The following is a 19,110-nucleotide window of genomic DNA, read 5'->3' as shown; positions in this document are numbered from 1 at the left end:
CCCAAACACGGAGACTACCAGCCTCTAGAGGCTTCCATCTGTGCAGATGTCCCATCTCTCACCTTTCTGGCCTAAGATTCAGCAAATGTATCAACATGAAGATCAACCTATACTTCTTATACTACTTATTCCTCTGGGTTCTGGCTTTTCCAGCCACAACCACCTGGTAACCTTGATCTGCAGCTTTAAGGACTAATCCCGCAGAACCCCCAGAAGCTCTCCTTAGCCCTCCACCCTCTTAGCTGCTGATATTTGCTGAGACCTTCCATTTCTTTGCCAATGGTGCTTATAAACCAGGAAAAGCCTTGAAGCTACAGCAGTGCAGAGTGCAGAGCTCACCTAAGAATCCCCTCTCCCAGGGTCTCGGCCCCTCATCTGCACAATGCCCTAGCTCTCTGATTCCTTCAAGCATATTGTAAAGCAACTTTATTATGTTTTACTAGATGATTTTGGTAAAAAGATCGGTCTGTTATACACTAACATGTCATAAAAAGTCATAGCCCTGAAAACCTTTTACTAGTTACAGTGCAGTTGATGCTTGATTAAACAAAAATCTTAATTTTCTTAAGAAAAGAGAAATTCAAGGTCATGGAATGCAAGCGGAATAATGTGAGCTAAATTACACTAGAGGTTTCATGGTTTGAGGGACAGACACTGAACTCCCACTTGGAACTGCTTCCTGCTCCAAATCAGGAGCATATGAATACCTCAGTCAGAAGGCCAGAAGCAAGGTAGGCCTATCAAAGGAGTATTGGTAGTGGGGTCTTTTTCTGTTTCTATCCTTTCCAACACAGAGGATCCTCCCAGAAAATACAATGATCCTACCAGATGCAAGTGACCGGAGCATGAGTCAAGAACCTGGACTTGGCTGTCTTCTGATGACCGCAAAACTGTCCTGAGAAAGAAAGGCCACTGACACACAGCTTCGCCCACCTGCCTGGCACCTCCCCTTTGCCACAACCATTATGTCACCAGCTTGAGAGCAGAGAACAGGTTTTGTGAGCTTTCCAGTGAGCGGTGCAGTCTCTAGGCAGACATCAGCTGGGGCAGGCCTCTCCTGATACATACACAGGATGCACAGGATAAAGCATAACAAAAGCTTCCTGGGACATCTATGGAAATGTTTTTCTGTACTAATGGGAGAAGCCCTATGTGTGAGGGAGAAGACTAGCATAGTTCTGAACAAGATTAAGTACAAGGAAAAGAGGAAGATTTTGTCCCCCCAACCTGGCACTCTCCATGTAACATAAGCACCGTGCTCATGCACGAGCTTGAGCTACAAGCTGAGATGGTACAAGGGCCCACTGGCTTCATGTGGCTGCACATTTATGGAAAGGCTGCCATAGCAGAGATAGCATTGTGGCAAACTTTCAAGCAGCATCAGGGCAGAAAAAGCAGAGATGCAGCTGTAGAAAAGTGGATCAGTGGTGGGAGGGCAGAGGTAGAGAGGACAGAAGTAGTGGGACTGTGAGAAGGTGTTAGGTTTAGAGCAAACACAATGCAGGTAAAAAGTGCACACAACCGGCATTTCTGAAGAAGAGCTCAGAAAAAGTGAAGGAGCTGCAAGGGTCAACACGGTGATGTAAGAACATATCCCTAAGCAAAGAACTGAATCCTCGGTTTTAAGTGAAATACCGTACTTTCAAGGAAAACCAGTAAGGGAAGACTCACAAGTAGACACATCCCAGTAAAATATTCGATTTCCAAGCACACAAATTTCTACATGCAGTTGTTGTAGAGGCTTATAAAATCCTGAAAGGGAGAAACCTCTGGCTGGTTTGGAGGGGATGGTGCATGAAAGCCAGGACAATAAGACTCTGATGTTGGGAGCTGGGCAGAACCTGTTGTCTAGCAGGCCACCACAGATTACTCCTGAAAAATCACTCAAATAGTTGCTAACTGGAAGAGGAGTCTAAAAAAATGACTCAAGAATGGGACCGTCCTAATGTACAAGGAATGGTGATAAATACCGAATCCTCTTACATGTGGAGTTAAACATCAGCCACCTATGTAACTAGTCCTCCCGAGACAAAGTCATGAGCTCAACACGATACTAATCTTAATTTCAATGGCATTTTGTTTGAGGAAAACAAAATGATTCTTGATTAACACATGTTTTTAGGAAAATAGAACAGAAATAGATTTCTTCTAATAGAGAATGTGCACATCAAACCAATAGCCAACTTTGCACTTAATGGTGAGAACAGGAAAGCACTCCTGGTAAAACCAAAGGGAAGATGAGATTGCCTACTCCCCAGAGTAGGATTAAAGGGAAATATAGTGTTGTCCTTATTCGCAGAAAATATGATAATCTACTTAGAAACCTAGGAAAATCAACTGAAATAAATTAGGCAAACACATTGATTATAAAGTGGTAAAATATGAATATTTTATTCATAGAAAAGAATGCAAATAGCTTTTCTATTGTGGAAAATATATAACATATAATTTACTATTTCAACCATTTTTAAGTGTACAGTTCAAAATGAAAATAGCTTTAATATATGAAAAAAAGCTCAATCTCACTACTATATGAGAAAAGCAAATTAAAATAACACAGACACCATTTTTCACTTCTTAGGCGAAGAGCAGGATGTGTGGTAACGCTGCATTGACAAGAGCTGGTGTGCGTGTGGACTCCGTAGTGTCATGGAGGGGAGTCTGGTGATAATTACAGACGTTACAAATGTGTCTTCCCCGGGATCTGGCAATTCCTTTTCCAGGAACTTACTCAGAGATGTTCATGAGTGTGAAAAAGGCTGTTATTTAACACAGAGGTATTTGAAATGGCTAAGGTTTGGGAAAGACGAAAAGGGCATCTGAGGGGATCGGTCAGATGTTCTGTGGCAGGTGGCCGCCAGAAGCTGAGCAGCAGACGTAGGAAGCTGGGAGGAGGGTTACTCATACCATGGGAAAAATGGGAAAAAGCCAGTAATCTACAGATATGCCTTTTCTTGCACCCCCAGAGCACTGAGGTTTCAGGTTAGCCAACAGCCTGAACCCAGGACAGGTGCCTCCGAGGAGAGACGAGACATGAGCTGTGCTTCGCTGGGGTCAGAGCATCAATGGAAGCTGCGGCTCCCCAGGGAAGCAGGGGTAATAAAGATTCAGCTGCTGCCCATGGCTGAGTGTGGGGTAACGCAAGAGTACGAAACCCCCAGGAGTCACGGACACAAGGGGAGTCTGCAGACCAAGCGTAGGGACGGAGGCTATACAGAACTCCCTTCATGCAGGAGGCTGGAGCAAAGAGCCTTCCCAGGCTTTGTCTCAGCCACAGAACAGGAGCTATAATCCACAGGGGAAAGGACAGAAACTCTCATCACTCCCAGGGCACAGATTAAAACCTGCCGTGGCTCGGGGAGGTCAGAGGAAAAGGCTCTACCTCCAGGGAAGGGGCAGGAAGCCAGCCTGGGCCTGACTCACTAGAGGTTTCCAGTGGCATTACCGAGAAAGCTCCCCTCCCAAGACACAGGAAGGCCGTGCTTGCCAAGACCGAGTCTGCACCAAAGCAGAGAAGGCCTTGACCCCCAACACTAGGCTCAGAGGTGCACAGAGCAAGTCTGGCAGCCCCCCACAGGGAGAGGCAGGGAGTGAGGGGAGATCCACTGGAGGCTTGAAACCGAAAATGAAGTGGGCATCAGGAGAGATTCTCTCACAAAGCAGTCTCCACCCTCAGGTAGAGCTAGAGGAATTGGAAGCTGGAGGTTGCAGGGAGAGTAAGCACAGCAACGACAAATCCCAGATTCAACTGCTGACCAGATGGACTCAATCCTAGCATTACTGGTCAAGTGGAAGAGGGGCATAAATATAATTCACTCGGTATCATGTCCCACGCTTACCGGTCTCACTTTCAACCACAAAGTGCAAGACACACAAAAGAAGGGAGAAAGGGGGGAGGGAACCTATACTCACTGTTAGGAAACAAAGTAGCTGACAGAACCAGAGGCAGGTAGGACCCAAGTGTCCAAACTATCAGACACCAAGAACTCAAGTAACTATGATTCACACTTTAAAGGCACTAACAGGAAAGGTAAACAATGTTCATGAGCAGATGAGGAATCTCAGCAGAGATGAAATTTTTAAAAGAGAATGGGATGAAAAAACTGCATAATGGAGTTAAAGATATTAAAAATTACAGAATCAGAAAACAAAGTACTTTTAATAAGTTTGAATATATAAAAAATGTTAAAATATGAGTAAAAAATAGATGCCACAAAGACTGGAAAACAAGAACCAAATAGAAACTATGGAAGATGGCCTTGCAGGCTCAAGAAGCCCGCGGTGCACAGGCTAATAATGAAAAAGAAATCCCTCCATAGATTGAGTGTGACAATGCCACGAAGGACAAATGCAGCAGGATGTTGTAGAAGCACCCAGTGAGAAAGGACAGGCAACCTTCACAGGAGGGACACACAGCAAAGTTCTTTGCAACAGCAGAAATCAGGAAATTCTATCTTCCCCCAAGTCCCGAGAGTAAATCTCTGCCCAGCAAAACCACCCTGTGAGCGCAGAGGGAGGACAGAGGCACTTTCAGAAAGCACAAACAGAGGGTTTGATGTGACACACAAGGAGTGTGATTCCAGTTACATGGTCTGAGATAAGCAATGGGATAGGGGACACTGAGCTGTGTAAACATGCGGGGAAATCTAAGCCAACGCGGACTGTGTGAAACAGCAATTGTGTGTGAGGAGTTTAGGAAGAAAACAGTCACGGTCTCAAGGTCACATTCAAACCAGCGACAGCAACAGCAGGGTGGCAGGGAGGTGGTTAATGTGTCCTCAGTGGTAATGGTGTCAATGGCGGGTGAAGCTACAGGCCAGTTCTTTTTTTTTTTTTTTTTTTTAATATTTTATTTATTTATTCCTGAGAGAGAGAGAGAGAGAGATTGAGAGAGGCAGAGACACAGGCAAAGGGAGAAGCAGGCTCCGTGCAGGGAGCCTGACATGGGACTCGATCCCAGGTCTCCTGGATCAGGCCCTGGGTTGAAGGCGGCGCGAAACCGCTGAGCCACCCGGGCTGTACAGGCCAGTTCTGACTTCCCTAAGCTAACTATGCCTGTGTTAACAGCCATGATAACTACTTAAAGCACAAGTTGGTAACAACCAAATTAGAATAGGAAGAAAAATAAACAGCAGAAAAAATATGATAAATCTAAAGCGATCTAAGTAAGGAAATTAAAAGAAAGGTAATAAGACAGGTGTGTATTCTTATCGTAATACTGCATGACAAGCCACCAACTTGATTCCTTATAAACACGCATCTCCCTCTCATAGGTTCTGTGCATCAGGAGTCTGGGCGTGGGCTAGCAGATGGTCCTCTGGGTCAGGAGTCTGGATGTGGGTGAGTGGGGTCCTCTGGGGTCAGGAGTCTGAAGGTGGGCTGGTGAGGTCCTCCGCATGTCAGGAGTCTGGACAGGGGCTAGCAGGGTCCTCTGTGCGGGTCCCAGCTGGCTGAAATCACAAGGCTGGCTGGGGCTGTGCTCCCACATGAGGCCGGGCCTCTTCCCAGCTGCAGGTTTGGGAGAACTGAGGTTGGTGAGGTTCTAGGACTGACCCCCCACAGCCTGCTGGCAGGGAATGCCCTCTGATCCCCACCTTGGGGCCTGCAGGTGGCAGCCCCCTTTCCAGGGCCAGTGGAGGACCCCTCTCTTCTGAGACGTGGTCTCATATGAGGCTACCTCACCTACTCACAAGTCTCCAGGTGTGTTCATGGTGGGGAGTCTTGGGGGACGCTGAGATTCTGCTACCACAAGGTAGAATACAGAGAAAGCATAAAATAAGAGGCTAAATACATGTTGAAAATATATCAAGAATTACAAGAAAATATCATTATATCTGATTATAAGATGAAGAAAGAGACGGTTTATTTCCTTTCAGTTTTTCTTTTTGCATAAATTACTTTTTCTTAACTAAGTAATCCAAGTGTATAATCCATACCAATACCTTGCATTGGTCATCTTATAGTCAATAGAAATGCCCTTATTGTTAAATAGTTTCAAAAAATTCTCAACAGGCGTATGTATCAGAACTGAAAAAATTATTCCTCTATTAGTTCTTATTTATTTATTTTACCAATCTTTGTGTATTGCAAATGAATTATCCTGTATATTTTCATGTATGTTATTTAGGTTTTTTTCCTTAGGAAATAAATGTTTGAGGGTGGAATTTGTAGGTCAAGGGTTATTTTGACGACACAGATAATCCATGGCAAACCCACTTCTAAAAATATCCATGCCCTCAACAATGTATGAGAGTATCAGTTTTACCACAACCTTGAGCACGCTGGGAATCATCACTTATATCGAAAAACAACAGCTTCATATTTTAAAATATTTCATCAACAGAACAGGAACTTACAGAATAGAAAAGTCAATGGCCAGTTCCAGGTCACCAGGGTTTTCCCTCACCATGACTCTGGGCCATTTGTGTGGTGCAAGCTGGGGAGAGGCACCCTCCCTGCCGTGGGGACCCTGGCGCTGGGCCCCCCAGAAGGTTCCTGAGCAGAGCCCGGCGCAGGTCCAGCCCTTTCATCTTCCCACTTTTCAAACCCCGGGATGCCAGTTCTGCAGCCCACCACCGCTGTCTCGGTATTGGCCCCTTGCCTCGGTATTCATCGGTATTCATCGTTTATCAAAGTCATTGGTTGACTTATGCACCTCTGCCTACCCTCTCCGAGGACCCCAAGCAGCCCTGCCCCGCTGAGGCCCAAGCCCCCGTGGCACACACAGGGCCTCATGTCCTCCTGTCCATGTCGTTCCCAGGTTTGCTCCAGCTCTTCACTCTGTAGCAGATTCATCTTTTTCTATGACCCAGATTGTCCTAATTCAATAGTTCTTCTACTTGTTCAGACCTCATCCTTTTTAATCATGCAACAAAAGAATGAGATGCTAGCTGCCTCCACCAGATTGCGCACACCAGAGCAAGTCTGCTGTGAATCTAGATCTCCTCCTCTGAAATATTAGAACATTCAAGGACCAGAAAAACAGTGAATTGTGGAGACAAACCCCGCCCCCCAAGACATCCATGAGCTCATGCGACTGCCCCACGGTAGCAGAAGCAGCACATCTCACAGCCCCCTGACGCTGGCAGTGTTGACAGCCCATCCCCTGTCTCCAAGGGGAGCTAAAAGCTGCACCCGTACTTACAGGACACGGAGGAGGCGCTCAGGCAGGCCCTGGTTTGTCCCTCTATCCTCAGCTGCACAGTACACTCTCCAGTACCAACACCGCCGCCTTCTCGCTCAGATGATTGCAATTTGTAATCCAATCCAAATCGACCTTAATTGATATGTTGATCTAGGGTTAATAGCTCCTGGGGTGGAGAGGTTGATAAGGAAGCCAGCAAGATTCAGCTGTGTTAGTCAGGGCAGTAAGGACTTTTTTTTTTTTTTCCTATTTCTTCTGGATTTTAGCAGGAGAGAAGAGGCATCCTAAAGGATCAGATTGTCTAAAGCAGTCAAAGAAAGGACTCGGCCTTGGGGGGATGCACCTATTCTCACACCTCAAACCCTAAGAAGTTAGTCTGGACAATGGGAGAAGAAGTCAATCACAAAATATGGTCAAGGACCCCTCCCCTTCGGCACTGAGGGCCCTGTGAAGAGTTGGCAGCAGACAGGGGAGCACGTGTGTAGTTGGCAGCAGACAGGGGAGCACTGAGGGCAGCAGACAGGGGAGCACGTGCTCAGCGAGTCTGGCTGACTGGTCCTGCTTCCAGAACCGGATCTCAGGGGCAGTTGTGGGCACAGCTCAGGGCATCCCGTTAATCACATCCCCCCACTGTGCAGAAATTTCACACTGAGTAGCGGCCAACATGTCTTGATGACATTTATTTCTTTGAACAACCACCCATTTTGTACAAACAGGTCCCTGATCCGTGTTATGCAGCCACTTCCAGCTCGGTGTGTTTTCGGGTCCCTCCTGCTCATTCTCTGTGGCCAGTCCAGACTCAGAAATAGCATGGTGTCCACAGCAGGGGCCTGTCCCCCAAAGCCATGTGTCTGTCTGTGGCCAGAGCTTCCTGAAAGCCGAAGGTGCTCTGACCCAGGACAGGCCATCCAACTGGGCAGGCGAACGCTGCCAGGCCTGCACTCCCTTTTCCCACAGGACTTCTGCTCTAAGGGCATTTTCAGGAAACTCTTTGTCCTTAGCCTCTGTCCCCATGCCCAGTGCTGCTCTTCTGCAGGCTGGAATTCACACTGGGGGAGGAACACCTTCCTGCAAACTGCCTCTAGTAACCTGAAATCACCTGGTTATAGCAACCTAGTTACTTAGAGGCTTGTCATTTTGTTCTAAAACAGCTTGCAGGGATGACTTTAGATCCGCATTCAGTCCTGAAAGAGGCCAGACTAGCTTCAGCAAACAGAACCATCAGACGCCGTGAGCTGCTTCCATATTCTTCTCCCTAGTTTTTCCTTCACGAAAACGTGATCACAAGTGGAAGTTGCCTCAGGAGCAATCAGGTCTTGGGCATCTGGGGCAGCAGGTGTCTATGGAGTGCTTCCAGTCCCTTGGGGAGGGGTGGAGAGTCCCATGCACCAGAGATGTCTGTATCCTCTCCACAGAAAATGATGCCTGGATTGGCTTTGGATTTGGTTTGCCTTTAACCTATTAAAGCCTTTCAAGGCAATGTCTGATAAGTCTGTTTCTGCATTCCTGAATAAACAAGGGAAAAGAAAAGAAAAAAATGGCCAGAGACTAAAGGCAGGGGGTGGCCAGCTAGCCTGAGCTGGTGGTGCATCTCAGAGGCATGTGTGATGGGGCCCTGTGTAATGAAAGGTCACCCTGGACAGGCTACTCAGTGTGCTGAGCTCAGCGTGGAAAATGAGAGAAACCAGGGTTTCTGGAGGGTGTGGGGCCCACTCAGACAGAAGCAACCTCATCCCAAAACTGGCATTGAGTATGAAGGCCCAGGAACTGTGGAAATGGAAGGGACCTCGGGTGGGGCACAGTTGCCCCATGCAAAGCACTTGCAGCACATCTGCCCTGATGATGAGCAAAGGGAGGTGCAGAGGAAATGCATTGGTTTCTTGGTGGTGTTTTTTGACCCAGGTGGTTCATGGCTCCTCGTGCCTCCAAGACCAGGTTCAAGTTGGGTTGAGGGGCAGCTGGGCCGCAGCCAACTCAGGGCCACTGTGCTGGACACTCTGCCGGACGTTATGCTGGATGCTGCCTTGGACACTGTGCTGGACACTGCACACGGTGGCAGGTGAGGCCTGTGGAGTGAAGATCAAAGATTGGGTTAAGTGTCAAGAAGTCACTTTCTCGGGAGGCAAATTCACATTCCTCCTTTAAAAGGAGGTTAAGCTGACGCTAACACCTTGTCCCCTACAGAGAAGAGGTTCTAAGAGTAGCTGCCTGAGCATCCTTTGTTCAGGCCCGAGGATGCGGATGTGAATAGACAGGTGTCATGGATGCTTTCAGAGCAGCTGCAGTGCCTGGTTAGAACCACGACAAAGATTAAAACATTTCAGGTGGGGCTGCAGGAATCTACAGCCAGAGAGGGAAGGAGTTTGCATGGGCAATCGTGTGGAAAATGCATAAGAATAAAAGATGGCAAATTTTTCATTGTTTTTAAGAAGGTCTGGGATAACGATCCACCATTGCACCCAGCAGGCAGCCACCTAGAGGCAGAGCACACCGAGAACTGCTGGAAGAAATAGCGAAGAGGCCCCACTTAGAGCAACCAGAATGATGAAACACATGGGAGGAATTCACGAGAAAACTTTAAGTGCTCCTGAAAGCACTGAGTAAGCTTGAGCCAATGAAAAGTAAAGTATATTGTTTTACATAATCCGATGCCTACATCACAATTAATCTATACACTTAATGCTATTCCAGTAAAAACCCACTAAAGGACTTTTTTTCTTTTCTTTTTTCTTTTCTTTTATTTTCTTTTTTGGTTGGGGAGAACAAGATATGCTGGATTCATATGGAAAAATAAACACCCAAGACTGGCTAACAAGATCACTTTTTAGAAAAGGAACAAGGGTAGTCAGTCCTAGCACAGAGACAAGCGTGTCATAAAGACAGTATGGAAATATCTCAGCATTAGTATCTGAACATCTGAATAGACAGATCCATGATGGTTTGGAAAAATCTAGGAATAGACCCAAATATGCACAGGAATTTGGCATGTGACAAAGGTGACATTTCAAATGGGGGAGAGAAAGGTAGATTTTAACTAATGTGGAAACACCTGGGTAGCCAGCAGTCCCACCTTTGAGCAGGTTAAATTTTAAGCAAATCAAAAGTTTAGACGTAATAAATGAAATCATATAACGGTCAGGACAGTTTTTAAAGGACAGCATTGAAGTAAGAAAGTCTTTGTAACTGACCAAATCTGGTGAAAGAAAAGACTGAGCCACCTGGGTGTACAGTCAATGCCACCTCTGAGTGGCATCCCCACCCGAGAACACAATGGAAAAACAAAGGAGCAACTCAGAGCCACATCTGCAAATCAGATCACAGAAAAGTTCATTTCCTTAAGATGTAAGACCTCTTACAAGTCAATTAAAAAAGAAAGATTTCCAGTTCAATGGATATGTTCAGCATCCCCAGGTCATCAGGTCACAGAAAGGAAACATAAATGGGTCAGCATTTGAGGAGATGCTCGGCCTCACCCAGCAAAGTCTAATTATGGCTAAAATGACGCATCCTCGCCCCCTTGGGTTGGAAAGGTACTGACAAGGGTGTGGAGACAAGAACGCTCTATAGTCTGGTGGGAGTGCATCCTCCCACCCCCTCACTCCGCACCCCCTGCCCAGGTCCAGCCTCTATAGAGAGCAGTTTGGCAACACGCATTACAATTTTAAAAAATGCTTGTAAACTTCTAAAGGCAATTTCACTCTTAGAAATGTGTCCCTCAGGTATGCATGGTATTCATTGTTTTTTATTTCAAATAATTAGAAAATTCAGTCAACAGTAGAGAGTTGGTTAAACAAATTATAGTTCATTCATTGGAGGGAATTAATCTGTCATCACAAAAGAGAATAAAAAGTCGCCTCCTGGATCTTGCCCTGTTAGGCTTTGAGATACAAATCCAGGCAAGACACAATGTGTTACGATGCACAGAGGGGAGAATGCAAAAGTATTTATTTGCTCAGGGCCGCTGCACATTCACGGGGTGCCTCTGATGAGGGTGCTGGGGCGGGATGGCGGCCACAACAGGGAGCAGAGAAACAGGGAGGGTGCAGGGCGACCAAGGCAGAGACTGAACTAGAATCCACACGGGGCACTTCTGTGCTCAGACCCTGCCCCTTCAGGATTTCCTCCCTCTTCCTCTCTTTCCCCATTCTCTTACGTTTCTTGAGTATCTATTTCTCACCCCGCGAAACTATATTTTTTGAGGATTAGAAACCAGCCCTACTGATCTTCATGTCATCTCTACTTCCACAATGTCAGGAATGCCAATGGGCAATCAGCACCTAGTGAAACTTTACTGGAGGAAGGGTCTATCTTTTTCCGTTCCCTTAATTCGAAGGGCTGATTGACTCACAGGGTGGCCCTTTAAGGAGATGCCACCTCCAGGCTAGTAACTGGCGATTTGCTCTGAGCTGGCCTGCTCCCCAGGACGCAGAGTTACCCAGGATGGGTGGGGGAGGGGGATGATCAGTGGATATTTCTTCACCCTAATTAACTTTCCACAACTTTGGTGATGATTGTGTCCAGATGGAGATTCAAAGAAAATCCGCAAATTTCAGGACAGCAGATGCAAGGATTGCACTGCAAGGAGGGCGCTTGAAGAGAGCCAAGGTACACTGACATAGGCATCTGTCACATGGGCCCTCTGCCCCTGTGCCTCAGCGGTCCTGGCCCCAGAGCTGCTGGGAGCAGGCTGGTGTGCTTGCCCTGCCTCCAGGCAAAGGGGAGTCAGAGGTGCAGCGTTACCAGGGCTAGAGCTTGGCCCGGCCAGCAAGGGTGCCAGCCAGCATCATCGGGAGGGCGGGGGCAGGGGCACAGAGGAAGGTGGTGGCAGACCCAGGGGTCATGGGGCTGGGGGTCTGCGCATTTTCACATTTGGACAGGCTCTGCCCTCGTCTGAGGGGCATGGCCTCCCTCTTTTCCTTTGGCCTTCCCACCCAGTTTGAACACGGCCCTTCCTGCCAACTTCAGGAAAAATGCCTTGCTTTTCTTGATGCTCTCCATATCTTGCTCCAGGTTTGTTTGTGAAGGTCATGGAGGCACCCAGTGGGCTCACAGCACGCAGCCAGTGCACCCCTCTGCAGGGCCTGGAGGGCCCACACTCAGAGTGTGGGTAGGACAGCCTCTCTTGGGAATACTGCACCCTGGGAAGCACATTAATGACTCCTGGGGAGTAATTTTCCTGCAAACAATTTTATAACCAGCCAGTCTCCTCACTGCACCTTCTTACCGGTTTCTATTACGTTAATTTAGTGTCTAGTTCGGCCAATCACCTCACTGTTACACTGCACCATTTGGGTCTTTGATTTACCTAGATAGCATCACCAGAGAGACTTTTCTGACAGTCACACTCCTATTTTCCCCTGCTGGAATGCCCATGAAGACTCATAATCAATGATGCAAAAGTGGTTGGAGGGTTTTCACAGTTCCCCTGGGATCCATGAAATATGTCACCTGGCTAGGGGTTCTTCTGGGGTAGAGGCTAAGAGTTACCTCCCATATCTCCACTTTCCCTCTTAACTGAAAATTAAATGAACCAGGATTTTTGACTGGGCCCAGTGTTACAGTATTTCCCAGACACCTTGCAACTGTATGTGGCCACATGATCAAGGTTTTCCAAATGAAATGTAGGCAGAAGTTATGTGTCTCATAAGACCTCTGTATAGTCTCTTTGAAAGGGAAGGAGCTTGCTTTTTTTCTATCTCCCCTCCATCCTGCTGCTCAGAACATGGGTTTGATGGTCAGAGCACCAGCAGGCATTTTGGATGGTAAAGAAGAAATCTGAAAAGAGTTGCATTCCTGCAGACCATCACAACAGTCTACATGTAAATGCATACCTGCCCCGCATTTCTTCTCTCTCTCTTTTTAAAGATTTTATTTATTTATCTGAGAGTGTGTGAGAGAGAGAATGATCAGGGTGAGGGGCAGAGGCAGAGGGAGAGAGAATCTCAAGCAGGCTCTGCACTGAGGGTAGAGCCAGATATGGGGCTTGATCCCTTGACCCTAAGATCACAACCTGAGCCAAAACCAAGAGCTGGATGCTCAACCAACTGAGCCACCCAGGTGCCCCTCCTCTCTTTTTTATTATTTTTATTATAGTATATACTTTTATATATTATTGTACAGACAAGTACTTCTAATAAATGTATTATTAGTTCTCTCTCCAAGGCAGGTTTACCTAAGGGTGTTTAGTATTAATTTCCTTTTTCTTACTAGAGTGAATCAAAGAGTTTTCCTAGGCCATGTTGTCTTCCCATCAAACATACACAGCTGTTTTTGATTGCTTGGTTTGTACTGTGTTTCCCACGTTTCTTCAGAAGAGTAAGCTATCAGGTATGAGACCCCTCCCTGCCCCCATTCGGCGCTGTCTCCCTCTCCTCTTCACAGATGGTGTCTAGCCTTTTTCTTTCCTTCTTTCTCAGATTTGAGCCCTGAGAGAGGGCAGCTTATTTCAGCTGGCATCAAAAGGTCTGTGTCATTAAATCTTGGTGGGGAGCACTGGATGGTGGCAGCCAAAAGACTCACAACTGAATAGAGAAATTCATCCTACCAAATTTAGACATGGACTCTATATTTAGTTCAGATCTCAAATAGGAAAAATTTCAGCCTGAAAATTTATAAATAAGAAACAGAGCAGTTTTCTTTATGCCTGTACCGAAGTGGAGGCTCCAGTAGCTCTATTGTGTATGCTGTCACCAGTAAATGCCTACCTGGGCATGGTAGAGTCCTGGGCATTGCAGGGTGTGACTCTGCTCCTTTTGGTGGACTTACTGTTTGCAGGGGAGGGCAATGAGAAGCTGTCAACAATAATAGCTGCACCTAATTTTACTGAAGTGCCAGGCCAGACATGCTTTGCATGCACGACCCCACCCAACCTCACCACAACACTGCTGGGCAACCACATAAATGAATCCTATTTTATAGAGGACAACTCTGGTGCACAGAGAAATTGAATTACTTTCCCAAAGTCACAAAGCCCACAGTAACAGGACTGGGGTTGGAATCAGAGCCTTATATCTTAACCACTCTGCTCTACTACCTGCCTACACGGAGAATTCTCTCTGATCTCCTGGAATTATATACAGTGAATCCTCATTTTTCACAGATTCTGCATGTGCAAATTCACCTACTTGTTAACATTTATTGCAACACCAAAGTCATTTACCACAGTGCTTTCATGATCATTGGCTGACATGTGCAGAGCAGTGAACAATCTGAGTCACCTGATGTGTATGTTCCCAACCGAGGTTGAACAGGCAAAGCTCTGCCCTCTTGTCTCAGACCTCATACTGTAGCAAGCATGCTGTTTGTGGTCTCTGGTGCCACGTTTTCCGAATTTTTGTGCTTTTTTGTTGGTAACTTCACTGTTTTAACAACAGTGCTGAGCTGCTGCCTACAGTCCAGAGTGCAAGAGGACTGTGCCGTGGCTTTGGTGTGTGCCCTGGATGAGCCTCCCTCAGGCACAAGTTACAGGGCATTGGCTAGGAGTTCCATGAGTCAATGATGTGGATTAAATACAGTGTCTTTACTTATTCTTTTCGAAGGTGGGTTGGGCTCTCCTGTTTTTTTTTTTTTATATTTTTTTAAAAACTCAAATTCAATTTGCCAACATATGGTATAACACCCAGCGCTCAGTGTCTTTAAATAGAAACATATATAAAGTGCCATCATGTATCAATCAGTTATAAAAATGTTTTGACCAGGGGCTCCCAGGAACCTGACCCCGTTGCTCCCCAAGAGTGGTAGTTCAGAGTTCACAACTGCTTTACAGAACTCCACTACTGTGAATAATGAGAGCTGCTTTATGTGGCAGGGGGCTCGCAGGGGGTCTGCAGAGAAGCTGCAGCCTTATTTCTTCTACTTCCAAGTTCTGTTAGTTTGCACATCTCTTCTGGCTGCAGCAGGGAGGAGTCTGAGGGGAAAGCGCTTCTGTGCCTGTTTTAGGCATCTGTGAAATGAACAGGGCTTGGTCCTCTCCCTCCACTCTGGTCTGACCACTACCAGCTGGTTTGTGAGCCATGGCTGCCCCCGCCCAGTCCTTCCCATGTGTCAGAGCATAAAGGGGCCTCAGCCAGGACAGAGGGGTGAGGACACTGGTAGCCACGGTTACCAAGGTAACCTTGTGATCTTCCTTTAGGATTGGGGACTTCTTGGGGCAGGAGGGCATATTTATGTTTGCCTCTTAAGCAGGAAATAAATTTTCAAGCCAATGAACAGTAAACCATCCTGTTAAAACAAGATGAGGGAAGGAGTTATTCAGGGAAACCACATGTTGGATTAATCAAGAGTTTGTCTGGATGCCACACATGAATCATCCACTTCTCAAGACGCAGGGTGTGGGGGGATGCAGGAAACATTGAGTTGATAGTAAATGGATGCAGCTGAATCTCCCTGTTGGCAGAGTCAGAGATTTGCCGAACTAAATGTAGATGCAGCGCAGGTAGTAAGGACGGGTGTACCAAAGCATCTCTTCATAGAGAGTCCTCCCAGGCAGGGCCATGTTCACTTCACAAGCGTCCAGCATCTATACTCTCTTCCAAAGCGTGCTGTGTCATGGCCCCAGGACACGCAGGGGAAACCATTACAGTGGGATGATGGGAGCTGCAATGTGGACGTTCTGGGGCAAACCAATCAACACTGTCGCATCTTCACAGGGGAGGCCTGAGGGGGTGATGTGGCAATTGCAGAACTGGTGAGCAATCCAGCCCAGTGTCAGGACCACGGCCAGCGCCCCTGACGTCAGGGTGCCGAGGACCTTCCCTGGGATCCTCTGTGACGGGGTAATACAGCTGTCGAGTATGTTGCTAGGATTTTTCTGCTTACAGGTGTGGATATATTCTCTTCATCCTTTTAGTAAACTTTCCCTCAAATAATGCTTGGCACTTTCATGGACTGAAGCAAGGAATGGTAACTTCCCAGTTTTTCTCTAAAATAGTGTTTGTTAGCTCTTGAGGTCAATTTAACTCATTCATACTTATTCCCCCCACACACAATTTTTTTTACAAAGTTCATGAAAAGCTAAGAAAGACCCCAGTACAACCTAAAATCATGAGCGTCTTAGCCAGCAGCAGGAGACCTGTCCTCCCTGGCGCTGCTGAAGGAAGCTCCATGGGGCAGTGGCGGGGACTCTGGCCTGGTGGATGGTGCATGTGGGTCATGCACAGATCCCAGCTTGGGCAAAGGCAGGGCTCCTTGTGTGCCAAGAATCTGCCTTAGTTCTCTTGGGAAACAGTGCATGACATGGATTTATTCAAAACAAAGTCTGTTTTTCATATAAAAACAATAAATGAATCCTATTATGTATCATAAAATCTAACTTAGGTGGAGGGAGGGCAAAATTCGGTACAAAAATTTTTGTAAAATACAGATAATTAGAGATGTCTGTATGTGACTGCAATGTGAGAATGATAAGGCCACACCTCCCCCAGCATGGCCCCAGGCATCTGCCGTCACCTCTAAGAACCGGGAGCAGACCAGCACCCCATGCCTTCCCAGGGTCCTCATCTAGGGAGTCAGTCTATGCCCTGCTTGGGTTAGCTTTTTGTTTTTCCTCAACTTACCTCTCCCTCTTCTCAATTGCTCTCAAGACATGGAAAGTCAACTTCTGAGGACTTGGAGATTAGGTGCTGGCCATGACCCTCTAGGTCTTGTAATTATGCCAAGTCTTGGGTAAAAAGAACCCATGTACCAGGTGGTACTGGGCAACCTCAAGCCCTGGAAACAGCTGATCTGCCAGAGGAGGACAGTGACTTATACCCACCCAGTTGATTCACTTCTGCAATTTGGAGTTGGCCCAGAGAGACCATAGGAATCTGCCTGTGACAGGAAAGGAGACACACAGGGAAGCCTGAAGATGACAGAGGACAGGGTGTTGCCTGGGGTGGTGACAGGGTGTGTGACCGGTGCTCTTGCTGCACTCTGCTTCAGGGAAGAGCCACGTCCTTAAAAGCTGCTCCCTTTTACTTAAACTGGCTTTTAAAAAAAAATATTTTATTTATTTATTCATGAGAGACACACACACAGAGATAGAGAGGCAGAGACACAGGAAGAGGGAGAAGCAGGCTCCATGCGGGGAGCCCGATGTGGGACTCGATCCCAGGTCTCCAGGATAACACCCTGGGCTGAAGGCAGCACTAAACTGCTGAGCCACCCAGGCTGCCTGCAAATTAAGATTCTTAATGCAACTATACCTGTTGCCTGAGCAGCTTTGGACAGGCTGTATGTTGTGCAGAGACAGTAAGAGGAACAGTGCAGAATGTGTAGACCAAGCAGCCCATTTAGGTTAGCGGCACAGAGGGGCCCCAGCCATCCTCAGTCAGGGGTCAGCACTGCTAACTCTGATCAACCTCTTACTGATAAGGCCCCAAGGGGCCCACCTGCACCCCTGCACATAACCTACTGCCATATGACCTGAGGTCCTGGCACCCTTGTTTAAGGGGCATACAACTTATTAAATTCATGATGAAAACAGTTTTGTCTGTAATCATTTTGAGAAAGAAATCAGAGCAGGGCTGGTTTGGGGAAGTGACAGCGTCAGGCCAAAACTGTTCTCCAAAGGGATCTTTTCCTGGGAAGACGGAGTGGGAGGCAGTCCAAGTGCTTGGGGCCTGGGGAGCAGGTGGCCCACATGAGAACAAGATGCTGACTCAAAGGGACCCTGTTTCCACCTGGCCTTTTGATCTTCAAAAGCAAGAATGGGACACATTCTCCTGAGCATTCAGGGATCTGTGGTTCAAACTTGTTGGGTACATTTCACAGATGTTTCTTTCTTAGCTGAGGCAAGAGTCTCTTTTCAGAGAAGGATGTTCTTCCTCCAGTGGCCAAGAAGGGAAACTGGTAATCCCCTGGCTGTGTCCCCCATCTGCAGAAGGGGCTAACACAAGCACGGCCTCAAAACCCCACGGCTCTTCCTTTTTTTTTTTTTTAAGATTTATTTATTTATTCATGAGAGACACAGAAAGAGGCAGAGACACAGGCAGAGGGAGAAGTAGGCTCCCTGCTGGGAACCTGATGTGGGACTGGATCCTGGATCCCAGGATCATGCTGAGCCGAAGGCAGAAGCTCAACCACTGAGCCACCCAGGCATCCCAAAACCTCATGGCTCTTCCAAAAGAGCCTAGCATCAACCATGCATCGTGGGGTCACCCCAAAGCATAGTGGCTAAAAACCACCCACCACGTGTACTATCATATAGCTTCTGTGGTTCAACAATTCAGCAATGCAGACAATGCAGGTGCCCTAACTGGGCCCTCTACTTGGGGTCCACCTAGAATGCCAGCCAGGACCAGCCTCCAAACCCACCCACAAGACCTCCGTCCAGGGGCTGCTCCTGGCTCCACCCAGTCTACCTCAACAGATCAGTTACAGCACAGGGGGAGGGACATGGGGTGGGTGATCTGTGACCTAACTTCCCATCGCTCATACCCAGGTGAGCACCTCAAGCCTCACCTACTGCCCTGGAGCCCTAGACTGTGTTCCTAAGTGACTGCTTGACAGATCTGCTCGAATTTCCAGTGGGGGATCTTCACTTTAATGCATTCAGAACAGAGCTCTGGAGTCCAAAAAGAAGCTGATTTCCCCAGGAAGGTTTTTTTTTTTTTTCCCCATTTTCTTATGCATCTAAGGAGAAATGGATGCACATATAGGAAACATACACAAACAGTCAAGTTTGGAAGCAAAGTGCCTTTCACCTTCAGGCGTGGTGGCAGAAGATGAATGCTGTGGCACCCAGGAACTTCAGTCCCTCGTGGTTGAAGACCACATTTATGTCAGATTAGTGTTTAGCCAAGTGTATCCTCGGCTGAGGACAGTCCCCCTCTCTCCTCCTGTTTGACTTCTAGCCATAGGACATGCAAGGCCCTGTCACCAGTGGGCAGCCGGGGAGGGATCTGGAAGGGGACAGTGGATGGGCAAGGGAGGCAGGGGACAGTTAGGTGGGATGCTATGCCCTCTGATGGGGCTGCAGGGGGGTT

At 47.3% G+C, this 19,110-nt stretch overlaps 1 long non-coding RNA gene across 1 annotated transcript in view; it reads right to left on the bottom strand.

Annotated features, from left to right (window-relative positions):
• Positions 1-19,110, bottom strand: part of LOC112655915 (uncharacterized) — a 592,361-nt gene that overhangs the window by 197,559 nt on the left and 375,692 nt on the right. The window contains exon 5 of the long non-coding RNA XR_007405030.1: positions 7,145-9,210. This is a non-coding gene — a long non-coding RNA (uncharacterized LOC112655915). The remainder of the gene's footprint in view (positions 1-7,144; positions 9,211-19,110) is intronic.

The sequence above is a fragment of the Canis lupus genome, chromosome 22 (genome assembly GCF_003254725.2).
Source record: "Canis lupus dingo isolate Sandy chromosome 22, ASM325472v2, whole genome shotgun sequence".
Taxonomy (NCBI): domain Eukaryota; kingdom Metazoa; phylum Chordata; class Mammalia; order Carnivora; family Canidae; genus Canis; species Canis lupus.
This window is presented reverse-complemented; position numbering and strand designations above follow the sequence as displayed.